This window comes from Salvia miltiorrhiza, chromosome 2 (genome assembly GCF_028751815.1).
Source record: "Salvia miltiorrhiza cultivar Shanhuang (shh) chromosome 2, IMPLAD_Smil_shh, whole genome shotgun sequence".
In the NCBI taxonomy this organism is placed as follows: Eukaryota; Viridiplantae; Streptophyta; class Magnoliopsida; order Lamiales; family Lamiaceae; genus Salvia; species Salvia miltiorrhiza.
In genome coordinates this window covers 15,815,502-15,828,602 of record NC_080388.1, presented here as the reverse complement: position 1 = coordinate 15,828,602, position 13,101 = coordinate 15,815,502, and the positions used below count along the sequence as shown (strand labels likewise).

Below are 13,101 nucleotides of genomic sequence, written 5' to 3'. Positions count from 1 at the left end.
CGTTATGAATGAAAAGTACGATCCTTCTCTATTTATTCACTCCCCTTTTCTACTCCCACTTCTTATCTCCCTCCCTAGTCATGATTTCCCGGTTTAATTATCCTTAATTAAGTCCGGTCGTGACATTACTATACATATTTGTGTGTAACATTATGCATACTTATATTTAGGATGTCAATCCAGCAAGAAATCTACAAAAATAAGTGCCTATATTACACAAAAATATATAGGGCCTGTTTGTTTGCACGAATTCTATCCTAGAAAAGTAATCTGATTTCAAAATATTAAATTCCTGTGTTTTGTTAAATTTTTGTCAGGCAGGGAAAGTAATAAGAATCCTGAAAATAAGGAAAGTAGTGCAACTTTCCAGGATTCTTATTTCTGACTTTTCTTTGGTATTCTTTTCCTCATTGTCAGGATTCTTACTTACATATATTCAATATTATTTGTATTATATATAATTTATATCTTTAATATCTATGTATATTTATACATTATACATTAGATCATTAGGAATAATAAAATACAAATGATAATTTTATTTTTACGCCTTTAACCTAATTAGCCCGATGGGCTAGCCCGAAACCCGAAGTTTAGGGTTAGGGTTGAAGATTTACAACCCGAAAAAATCTCCAACCCGATTAGCCCGCACCTGACTAACCCGGTGGGCTGGCCCGATTGACATCTCTAGCTATTGTCATATTAACATTATGCCCATATGTTATATGTGATTATTTGTTTCACATCTATATTCTAATATGTGTATGATATGTGTTTGACAAAAAAATAGAGATTGGCATGTCTTAATTGTGCCTCTTTGCCTCGACTACTATTGTCAATAAAAAACTACATAAATTATGAGTTTATATATCCACATATAATCAAAATAAAAGCTACTGCTGACCGCTGCTTGTTTTCTTGCTTCACTTTTTTTTTTCAATCATGCAAAGTTATACTTATAGATTAATATATTTAATGAGGATTAGGAATCCTCAAACCTCAAAAAGTTGCGCCAAGTATTCTAAAAGTTGCAGCTTGATTGGCGTTTTGAAAAAAAAAATATATGTATTATAATGCAAATATAGTGGAAGTTACATAACCGCCTCAAAAAAGCTCACACCGCCCTTTAGCGTAAAATCAAGGCTTGATCTCTGCCGCCTCTTAGCGCTTTTCACAACACTAGCCATAGTACTCTTTTCAAAAAAAAAAAAAAAAAACACTGGCCACAGCACTATCTGCACAGTCCCAAAAGAAAATATTGAAACTTTAGAAAATATTAAAGCATAAATGTTTCACCTCCGCATTAGATGATCCATACAGATAAAATTTCACATACATATAAATAACCTAAAAAATTCATTCATCTCAAATAGGCACAATGCACTAATTAGGAGATGACAAAATAATAAACGAACATCTCTAACTTCAAAAATGATGGCACAAATTCAATCATGAAAATGAAACAAACAACCCTATACCACACATGGCAAAAAAGTCGATGATTTGTTCAGTTTGCTGGCAGCTGCAACATTCATATATTAGCCAAAACTCAAAGCATTTTGTGCAAAATTTAGTTCACTCAAACCAAAATCAATATTCATAGCTAAATAGTCTCTGGCAGAATCAACCTTAAAAAGCTTTTTCAATAGATCTACTAACTTCATTAGTAAATGTTTAAAAATTCAAAGAATTGGTCACTGTAAAAAATAAAAACAAAAAGTATAACAAAGTTAGTTTAAATCAACTATTACAAACAAATCGCTTGCAAAATAAAATGGATCTTACACAAATCTTATTATAGGCTTAATCACTTGTAAAATAAAATGGATCGTAGGTAAATCTTGTTAGTGGAATTTGTTACTCAATAATTGCAATAATCTTGCTACCTACCAAAAAAGCACAAAATTGAAGCCTATGATGATCTGTTTTTCAACTATCCACATTATTGCATCCTTTCTTTTAACCCAAATTCCAAATTCAGAACTTTAAACCAACAAAATTTAAAACCCCTAAGCGCCCAAAATCAAGAAACTACACATGAACTAAACCACCCATTAAATTAAAAAAAGCAAAAGGAAAAACACAATTTTTGCTTCATTTACTCATCGAAATGGAGTTGAAAGCTGCAGTGGAGGACCTACCACTTTATATCAACCCCTTTAATCGTCATTTGCAATCTCAGTTATCATGAATTCAAATGTTGCCAACATCGTTTGGCTAATCTCCAAAGAAATATAGCTAAAAAAAATTATGTACCCAAAGAACTATCGATTGTCAGCACCCTTATAGCAAAATAGCATAGAAAAAATAATTAGAATTTTTGCCTCTTAGTTTAAATCAAATTTATTGTTCCTCAAAAACTACAACCATTTTTTTTTTGTAAAATAAACCTCTGAGATAATTTAATTTTTTCTATTATATTTGTGTATTTTAATTTTTCTATTATATTTTACTTTAATAAAATTAATATAATTATAGGAATAAATTCATTTATTTAAATAAATTATAATTAAAATAAAAAATTATAAAAAATTAATTATAATATAAAATCCTTAATTTATTAATTTAATAAATTGATTTATTTATGATAACATAATTATGTATAACGTTATAATTGTATTAAATCTGGAAAGAAAAATTTGATCTCAATATTTCGTTGGAAAAATGATGGCAGTTGGAAAATTTGACCATGCATGTATTCCATTTACATGAAAACAAATAAAATAGTACTACATATTAAAACATGCAAAGCTTCAAAAAGTAGGGCTGAAGCTCAGCAGTAGCACTCCATCTGAGCATGAAAACAAATAAAATGGTACATATTAAAAGAATTAGGTGGCCTTAATTCGAGAAACAATAAAATAGTCTGGATATTCATATTTGATAAGCATGCCAAAATTGAATAAATTACTTCCATTTATTTAACAAACAAAAACTTCCCAACCCTTATAAATTTCTAGACCACAAGGGAAGCTCACACTCAACTCTCCTTCCTCTTCACACTCTCTCCTCTGTAATTTGCATGCTGAATTGCTACCGACCAACAAAATCTTTAATTCTTCGCAACCATGTTCGGAAAGATTAAGGTTAAGGTGATGGATTCGGCCAAGTATGCGAAGAAGCTCGGAGAAGAAGATCCCAGAAGAATCTTTCACGCCGTTAAGGTTGGAATTGCAATCACGTTAATGTCTATGTTCTACTACTTCAAGCCTCTCTACCACAGCTTCGAAGAAGCAGGAATGTGGGCGATTTTAACAGTGGTCGTCGTCTTTGAGTTCACAGTTGGTAAGTCTATATATAATCTACATATATCAACTAATTAAGTTTTGATTTGATTTATAATTGATTAATTTGTTTTAGGAGGAACAATTGCAAAAGGTCTGAACAGAGGGGCAGCGACATTATTGGCAGCTGGATTAGGGGTTGGAGCAGAATATTTGGGCAATGCATGTGGAGACAAAGGAGAGCCTATTATTCTTGGCACTTTGGTTTTCATTCTAGGTAAATTATAATCAATTTATACTATACTAATATAAAAAGTGTCTAGGGCACAAAATTTAGATTAATTATCTATTATGGTCCTATTATATATATATTAATTAATTTTAAAGCAATTGTGTAAATTATATATTATATATTTAGAAGAACTAGCAGAAAGAACGTACTAATTAATGTTATTTTATTTGATAATTTATTATTTTAGAAATCTATTAATTCAATATTTTTATTAGATAATTTATTGAATGTTTATATTTATCTATAAGCCTTATCAATAGCTATATATATATATATATATCACATAAATTAAGTGTAATATCAAATGAATTAATATATTCTTATAAATATATAATATATAAAATAACCTTAAAATAAAATATGTAATAGGGGTAAAATAGGTCATCCACAAGTTGTGCCTTAGATGCCTTAGGCTCTTTTTCTATTAGTATAGAAGATATATTAATTAATAGATATTAAAGTACAAAAAAAATATAGTATTAACTAATTACATTACATTATCCAAACTTTATTTGATATATATTTGGGACTCCTTTTAGAATCGTGAAAAGGATAAATATCCTATAGAATGTCTAACTATTAACTAGATAAATAAAAATAACAATAAATGACTATTATATAAATAATAAGGTACATATCACACATAAATTAAGGTGTATACAAATATTATCATACCTTGATATTAAGTGTTTTAAAAAAATCAGTATAAATACTAGGTTTCTTAGAAAATACCATAAAACCTCTATAAATTTGGGATATAAGGATTTATTGATTTAGCGGGATATTAATATATCAATAAATTAATAATTTTTTAATTTATCGAGTGTTTTCTTAATTTTAAATCAAGTTATAATGTGTAAAAACAAACATGAGATAATATTTAAATTAAATAAATATATGTATCTATCGATTCAAAGTGGCTGATATGTTGATTCATATTTTAATAAATTAGTAAATTACCATAGTTATTCATAATTTTTATATTTTATTTATAATTATTCATTTAGAATATTAACAAGACCTATATATTTATAAATGCATTCTGTAAAACACTATATTTTATTATTTTAATAAAAATTGATGACTTATTGAACTGGCCCAAGTCGGGACCAGAGAAATATTAGTTTATAGAGTTTATTAATGTGTTGAGTATTATCTTGAAGAGGGTTTTACTTTTACCATAATTATAAAAGCAAATAGATCAAATTACTCATTAAAAATTTAAATAGAATAGACATTTATTTATATTTTTTGTTTTTATTCAAATAAAATAACATTGGTTATACGTACAATGTACGCTCTTTGTACTAGTACATACAAATTTTTTGATAAATAAGAAATTAATTTTTTGTAATTCAAAATGTATATTGCAGCGAGTGTGGCAACATTTACAAGATTCGTGCCGAGAGTAAAGAGAAGATACGACTATGGTGTGACGATATTCATACTCACATTCGCTCTAGTAGCTGTGTCGGGAGCTCGAGCTTCTGAAATTTTGAAGATGGCTTATGAGCGCCTCACCACCATTCTCATCGGCGGCGCCACCTGCATGCTTATATCAGTATGCATCTACCCGGTTTGGGCCGGCCAAGATTTGCATAATCTCATCGCTACTAATATACAAACCTAGCTACATTCTTGGAAGGTAACTATATAAATATTTTTGCACTCTTTAATTGATTTTCACACTGTAACAAATAGTTTTATTAATTCGACTTGGTGTACATTTATAGGTTTTGGTGGTCAATTTTGTATTTCTCCAGCCGATGCTGAGGATAAGTCATATCTCCAAAGCCATAAAACTGTGCTCAACTCAAAAGCAAACGAGGAAATATTGGTTAGTACTTATAATAATAAACTATATATGTTAATTAATTAGTATTGTAATAAAATCAAATTATCAAGGTTTAATTTTTGTTATTTTGATGTAAATAAATACAGGCGAATTTTGCGTGGTGGGAACTTGGACACGGTGGTTTTAAGTTTAATCATCCGTGGAAACTCTACTTGAACATTGGTTCTCTAGTAAGGGAATGTGCATGTCAAATCGAAACACTTAGTGGCTGCCTAAATTCAAAGTCGCAGGCAAGTAAATCTAATTAATTTTCAAAATTATGCATATGTAGTTTTCGCTAATATTTATTGAATTTCATTTCAGGTAGTATGTGAATTCCAACGGAAGATCCAACCAGCATGTGTGGAAATGAGCATAGAAGCAAGCAAGGCTCTGAGAGAATTAGGTGCAGCTCTAAAAGAAATGAGATTTCCATCATCAGCGGTTGAAATCCATTTACGAAACTCCAAAGCTGCAGCTGAGAAACTGCAAAACATAATGCATAACTCCTCAGTGCCAACTAAAGCAGATTTTCAACATATTGTGCCAACACTTGTGATAGCATCGGTGCTCATCGACATCATTAAATTCATCGACAAAACTTCAAGCGCTGTTGATGAACTCTCTCAGAAGGCAGGTTTTAAATTGAAACCAGTGGATCATAATCAAGTTTGTAGTAGATATTGTCGAGATTAAGACAGAATCATCGTAGATCAATAATCCAATTCAGTCAACGCAGAGTTAGAAATAGTGTCCTAGAGTCACCTAATATGCACTTTTTTTTGGCAATTATGTGAGAGATTTTATTGTATTTTTTTGGACTGATATATAAAAAAATGTATATCCCTATTAAGTTGCAAATAATGAAATCACCTTCGAATTTAGTTACTTAGAGGCAGAGCATTGACATCGGAGGCTCATCGCCCGACTCGAGTCGATTTTGGCGATGAGCCAACCGATGCGAGGCCCCCCGACTTGAGTTGCAACTCATATGGGATGAGCGGAGATCATCCGCTTAATTGTACAATCGCGTGCAATGCACGCACCATTTACAGAAAGAAAAAGAAAAACATATTCATAATTTTTTCATATTCATATTCTTGGATTATTTATGCTTTCATGAAATTTAATATACACAATTAGGTGATTTTAGTGCAGGAATCGTTTAATCGCAATCGATAGAGTCGAGGTGATTGAAAAGGAAAAGGAAGAATCTTGAGGCAATATGAAGACCAGAAGTGCAAAAGAAGAAACTTAAAAATATTAGAGTTTATTTATTCTTATTTTATTAGTTTTATTATACGCCCATTGAAATTAGTGGGAGGTATCCTTGTTTCCTTTTTTACATATTCTCGAAAGTGGAGGCTAAGTATTATATGAGAAGTTTATAGATTAGAGCAAAAAAAAAGGCTTTGGTGGCTGAAGATTGGACGTGAGGAAATTGACAGTATTACACCAACCTTTGCAGAGCAGACTTCTGGCTGCTGAACGAGAGCAAGAGATTGGCGGTTGAAATTGAGAAATTTTCAAGTAGTTAGAAAAAACTCTTTGATAGTTTACGTTTTCGTCTTTTCGTAACTTTAATTTATTATTTCTGGTAATATTATTCTAATTTATTTATTTCAGTTTATTAGATTATTAACTATGATTTCTCTTTTTTTTTTTTTTTGTATTTTATTTCAACTAGTGTACCTTCCGCGCTATGGGCGGTGAATGTGAACTTAGACTCGCATAAAATATACATATATATGTTTATAATATTAATATAAACTAATAAAATTAAATTTGATACAAAATTTATTTTTTGCAAAGTGATATAATATTTTAATTATAACCATTATAATTTAATAAAAAATATAACATGTGTTCATATACAGATATTGTATCACCTATATAGGGAGTTTCTATAATTATACAAATGAAATCATATTTAGCGCATAAAATAAGTTGTGTAATTTGTTATGTAACATTATGAATTTGGTATGAAAAATGATGAATTAAAAAAAAATAAACTTGTGAAATTTAAATTCTGGATCAAAACTTCATTCAGGAAAGCTATAATTTCACCAAAGATCTTCATACTTTAAGGGATAAAAATGGTTGCTATATATAAAGGATGAAAAATGGTTGCTATTAAGCATATTGGTCCTTGGTCTAATTTTTGTGTTTCCATGTGATTTCTGTTGGGCGTTGTCACTTTTGGACAACGTCATATATGAGATATTGGTTGATGCTTTATTTATAAGTAGAGGGTCTGCCTAACCCCTCACCCCTTAGGTGTGTTTTTTTTAAGCATATTGGTTCTTGACAGACCATATCTTACCACACATTTTTGAAATATTAATAAACACGTAAAGATATCCGAACTTAATTTAATACCTATCAAAGATAATTGTATGGATACAAAAAAAATACATACTAATAAAAAATAAAGAAATTGTCATATTTGGAAAGCAACACTAATTTTAAACAAATTAATTAAAACATGTAAGCTTTTACTTATCTCTTATAACTTTTGATTCAATAAAAAATGAATTATTTAATCTTGAATTTAATTTTCATTTATTTGATGATGAAGCAAACATTGAAAATTAAAAATTAAAATTAAGAAAATCATAATATCTGATAACATGTTTTTAAAATATTTTTTTTATGTAAATAAATTTACACATAATTTTAGACTGAAGTAATAAAGATTATTTAAATATTTAACATATTCAAATGGTTTAATAAAAAGATTATTTAATATGAATGAGTTAGCTTATTCGGGGAAAAATAGTTAGCAGCACATTAAAAAAATTCAAATTATTTAATATTTATATTTAATTTTTATTTTTGAAATAGGCAATCATTTAATTTTTTGTTTCGGCACAAATCATTTAATATTGTTTTTGCTAATACTCATTTGTCAGTTAACAATTTTCGACATTTTTGTTAGGAGTATAACTAACGCCAGTTTTGTAGGAGATTTTTGTTAGTATAATTATTTTCTCAATTCCAATTATGTCCTTCAAATTGAATTAAATTACATTTACTTTGCTTTTTGTCTATACTAGTGTATCTTCCGCGCGATGCGCGGGTGATTATGAACTATACATATAATATATTTACTTCGTTCATAAAAAATATGATATTTTTTGTGGGCACAATTGTTTAATTAAAATGGACGGTAATTTTATGTAGTGAAAAAAAAGAATCTTGCATTATTGGAAATGAGTGGTTGAGATTAATATTTTTGTAAATAAAGAGTATTTGTAAGAATAAAAAATGAAGAAAAAGATGTGTGACCATGTTTTTAAAATGAAAAGTGTTACCATTTTTGTGGGTGTGAAAAGTGTTACCGTTTTTGTGGACCCCCAAAACAGTAAAAATGTCATATTTTTTCGTGAACGGTAGGAGTATAATACTATCTTTGTTAATTATGACATGTATCATATTAGCAAATTTTCAATGTAAAAATAACTAAGACTACATAATACAAAAAATCGAAATATCATTAAATCTTTATCTTTATATATATAAAAAGCAAAGTAAATGTAATTTAATTCAATTACAAGGGTTGTAATTGGAATTGAAAAAAAATGAGCAGTTAAAAAATAAAAACCAAAATTCAATATATTATATCCACTTAAAAAAAAAATTGCCAACAACTAAGGAATAAAATTAGAAAACTATCAAATCCAATTTCAAAAGAAACCGCAAATTCAATTAATCTTTTATTTTTGTATCTTTTTTTATTTTATAGATAGAATACATTTTTTAAAAAAATTTAAGCAATTATGTACTCCCTCCGTCCGCGAATTAAAGCCCCATTTGCCATCTAAAATATTTGTCCGCGAATTAAAGCCCCATTTGCCTTTTTTGTACCCTTTTAACCCTCCCTCTTTACTTTAAATTACTACCCTTTGCCATTAATGTATCCCACCTCATTTTTTACCCCATTTAATTAACTAACTAATCATTCCCCTAATTATCCATGAAAACTCTCTCTCTCTCTCTCGTCTTCATTAAACTCTCTCTCTCTCTCGTCTTCATTTTGAGTGTCCGCGCCGAATTCCCGACCTTCAATCTCTCTGAGTTGGAGTCGACGATGCCGGAATTCGAAGCAGCGGGCTTCGATCTCTCTGAGAATCGGCGTCGTTCCTGGCGAGGAAACCGAAGCAACGAGCTTCGATCTCTCTGAATCGGACATGTTCCGGCCGGAATCCGAAGCGTCGGGCTTCGAAAATCTCTGAATTGGGAGCCCATGCTGTGAAATTTTTTTGTTTACCTTTGGTTTGGGGTGAGTGACGAGGAGAGGGGAAGGTTGTCAGAGGCCAGAAGTTGGGATGACGATGCTGCGGCGGCCGGCGCCGCATGGGTAGTGGCAGCCTGGGCTGCCTCACGGTGAAGGCAGGCTAGGCGGCGCGGGTATGAGCAGAGAGATTTGTGCCGATTGTTCGATTTGTTCACTGAATTTGTTCGATTTGTTCACTGAAGTTGTTCGATTGGGTTTTTCGATTGTTCACTGAATTTCATTTATGAGAACAGTTGGGTTTTTCGATTTGTTCACTGAATTTCATTTTTTCGATTGTTCACTGAAGTGGGTTTTTGATTTGTTCACTGAATTTCATTTTTTCGATTTGTTCGATTTGTTTCACTGAAGTTGGGTTTTTCGATTTGTTCATTGAATTTCATTTTTTCGATTTGTTCGATTTGTTCATGAAGTTGGGTTTTTCGATTTGTTCACTGAATTTCATTTTTTTTTCCTCCAATTGTTCGAGCAAAAGAGATCAATGAGAACAGAGAGAGGGAGAGAAAAAAGAGAATAATTTAATAAAGCAAAAGTATCTCATAATCATAGATTAGTAAAAGTAATTTAATATCTTAACCACTACCCTTTTATTTGACTTACAACACCTTTTTCAGCTTTCTTAGTTTCCGCGCCGACACCCAAATGGGGCTTTAATTCGCGGACGGAGGGGGAGTATTATAAAAAATATGTAATGTGCATCTTGAATGAAAGCTCAAGAAATAAATGACCTTTAATTTGATATATAATATGAAAAAATAGATTTAAAATAAGCAAGTTATGATAATTTAAAATGATAATACATAAAATAATTAATATATAATATATATATAAAATTTTTAAATATATATAATAATTTTAAATAATTAATTTGCTAATTTTATCTAAAAACTGAAATACGATTCTGATTTCAAGTTAAATAACATTACTTTTGAAGAAATATTACTGTGATATATATATATATAATATATAATATATATGTTAATTCGTGTATCACTTGATTTACTATGAGTGAGAGTTATATAGTAACTTGAGTATCTCTGTATCTGGGTGGGATAGCGGTTAATATATTGATATTTGATTATCTGTATTAGTACTCCGTATCCCGATAGAGGATAATGACATCCCCCCTTAAGGAGCTCAATAATGTTTATTGCGCTAAACCCTGCAGGTTGACTTAAGTTCAGCGCAATAATGATGTTTGTAGTGGTACTGCTTAAGGATTACAAAGAGATTAATTAATTAAAGCTGTCAGAGCTCTAATTAATTAATGGATGTCGGATATTTTAAATACGGGGATTTAATAAGTCTAAATACAAGCCCCGACTCATCACCACGGCAGTAACGGGGTAAGTCAATATGGTTCTCTAGTGGAATGAACTAATATTTATAAATTAATTATGGTCTGAGGCTGACCATAGATAATTAATTTATTTGAGGCCCATCTTTATTCCTTGTATTTGGTCCCTGGAACTGGCCCAAAGTCTCCTAGCCCAAGAAGAGCTAGAAAATCGCCCCTCACCCTAAACTGGCGCCCCCTCTCAGTATTTATTATTTAAATACAGCTGTCTGCTCTCAGGAAAACACACACGCTAATTAATTGGGATTTTGAGAGAGCAGAGAGGCGCGAGGAAACGAGTGGGAATTTCTAGCTTGGGACTTTCATAGTTCGTTGTCCATCCAACGGTGAAAGCTGAGCGGGATATAGTTCAGAGATCAGAACTGGAGTCATTCGATTCGATCAATCGACAGCCTCTGCATGCACTTTTCAAGTAAGTATCCCTAACACCAACGTGCAGCTGTTAAATTCATAGGAGCATGTTAGGGATTAATCGTTGTATGATAAATTAATAATAATCCAAGAAACGATCATCGGGCAAACGGATCATTAATTCAGTTAATATTCCTTCACAGAGCAGCCAGCACAACGCTGAAAAGCACGGCAGCACATATCAGCGCACCCGGACAGAGCTGCAGCGAACTGCACCGGAGCAGCGCAAGCTGCGTAGAGATGCCAACTTTGAACACCATGCCTTCAAACTAACCAAGCGAGAAACCAACTCAACAACCCCCTTGTAACATCCACCGAACACATCCAACTAACCCAGAATAGTTCGCACATGACTGTGCGCGGACATGTCTTGGCCATAGCCAATTTAATGTCATTAATAGCAAACGGCCACCATCCTTCCGTACGATCATTGTGAGCCATGATATCCGCAGGTTGATTTCCTTCACAGTAGATATGAGTACGATCACCTGAAAATCTTGTAAAAGCCTCAACGTATTCATCCAAAATTCATAAAACGCCAAGGGACATCCGAGGAGCGAGAGATTCCAGGAGCTTCACCACGTACATAGAGTCAGATTCAATCCATAACTTCAACCAATTTCTGTCATGAGCCAGATTGATTGCGGTAATAACTGCCAGAAGCTCCGCTTCAAAAGCAAAACCCACCCCACCTTTAATATGAAAAACAGCCACGGACCACCGCCCAATTATCCCGAAAGACACCCTGCATCAATCAAACCCGGGGCACCCAAAGCTGAGCCATCCGTGTTAACTTTCATCAATGGTGAGCCGGAGGCCACCAATGAACCTCAATCATGCGAGGGGGGCGGTTTAGCTCTTTGCTGAATCCCAAGCCTTCTAGTAATCAAATAGTCCGACCAAGAACTGTTAGTAGAACCAATGCAACGAAAGGTGATCTCAATCTCCTTAAAAAAACAACTTGACAAAAACAAGCACACTCCGAGCGTCAAAATTCACATTATCGAAAATCTTAGAATTCCGAGAATCCCAAAATTTCCAAATCAAAGAAATAACGCCAGCTTCCAGAACGTAAGAATTTGGGGGCTAAAATTAGTCGACCAAGCCAACACCAGAAAGGAGTGAATGTCCAAGCAATTAACAAATTCCTCTTTGTCAAACCAAGCAAGGAATTCATTCCAAATCAACTTCACCTTTGGACAGTTCAAAAAATATGCGAGATTGACTTCGCGTTGCCCAAGCAAAGACAACAACCTAGGGGCTACCGGCCCTTGTCTAATAAGAGTATCCATCGTGGGGAGCCTTCCATGAATCACCCTCCAGCAGAGAATAGAACGTCGCATCGGAATGTATGACTCCCAAATCCATTTTCCCCAGTTCACCTCAGGGAAACAGTCACCATCTTCCAAGTAAGCTTCGTGAGGTAAGACTGATTCATCAAAGTGAAAGACCGAACTCCCATCCTCCCTCTTTCCAAGGGAGCACGTTCTGCCCCAACTAACCGAGCAGCTCGGACGTTGCTCAGTATTACCTGTCCACACGAAATTCCTGCCACTTCTTGTCTAAGGAAAGAAGAGAGAGAAAGAAGAGATTTTGGCCCATTAGACATCAAGAATGAACAATTGAGCTTTGAATAACCGACTTAACAAGACAAAGCCGACCAGCAATGGAGAGCTGAAGTCCTTTCCA

General features: G+C 32.4%; 1 pseudogene; it reads left to right on the top strand.

Moving 5' to 3' along the window:
- Positions 1 to 2,955: 2,955 nt before the first annotated feature.
- Positions 2,956 to 13,101, top strand: part of LOC131008053 (aluminum-activated malate transporter 8-like) — a 13,727-nt pseudogene continuing 3,581 nt past the window's right edge.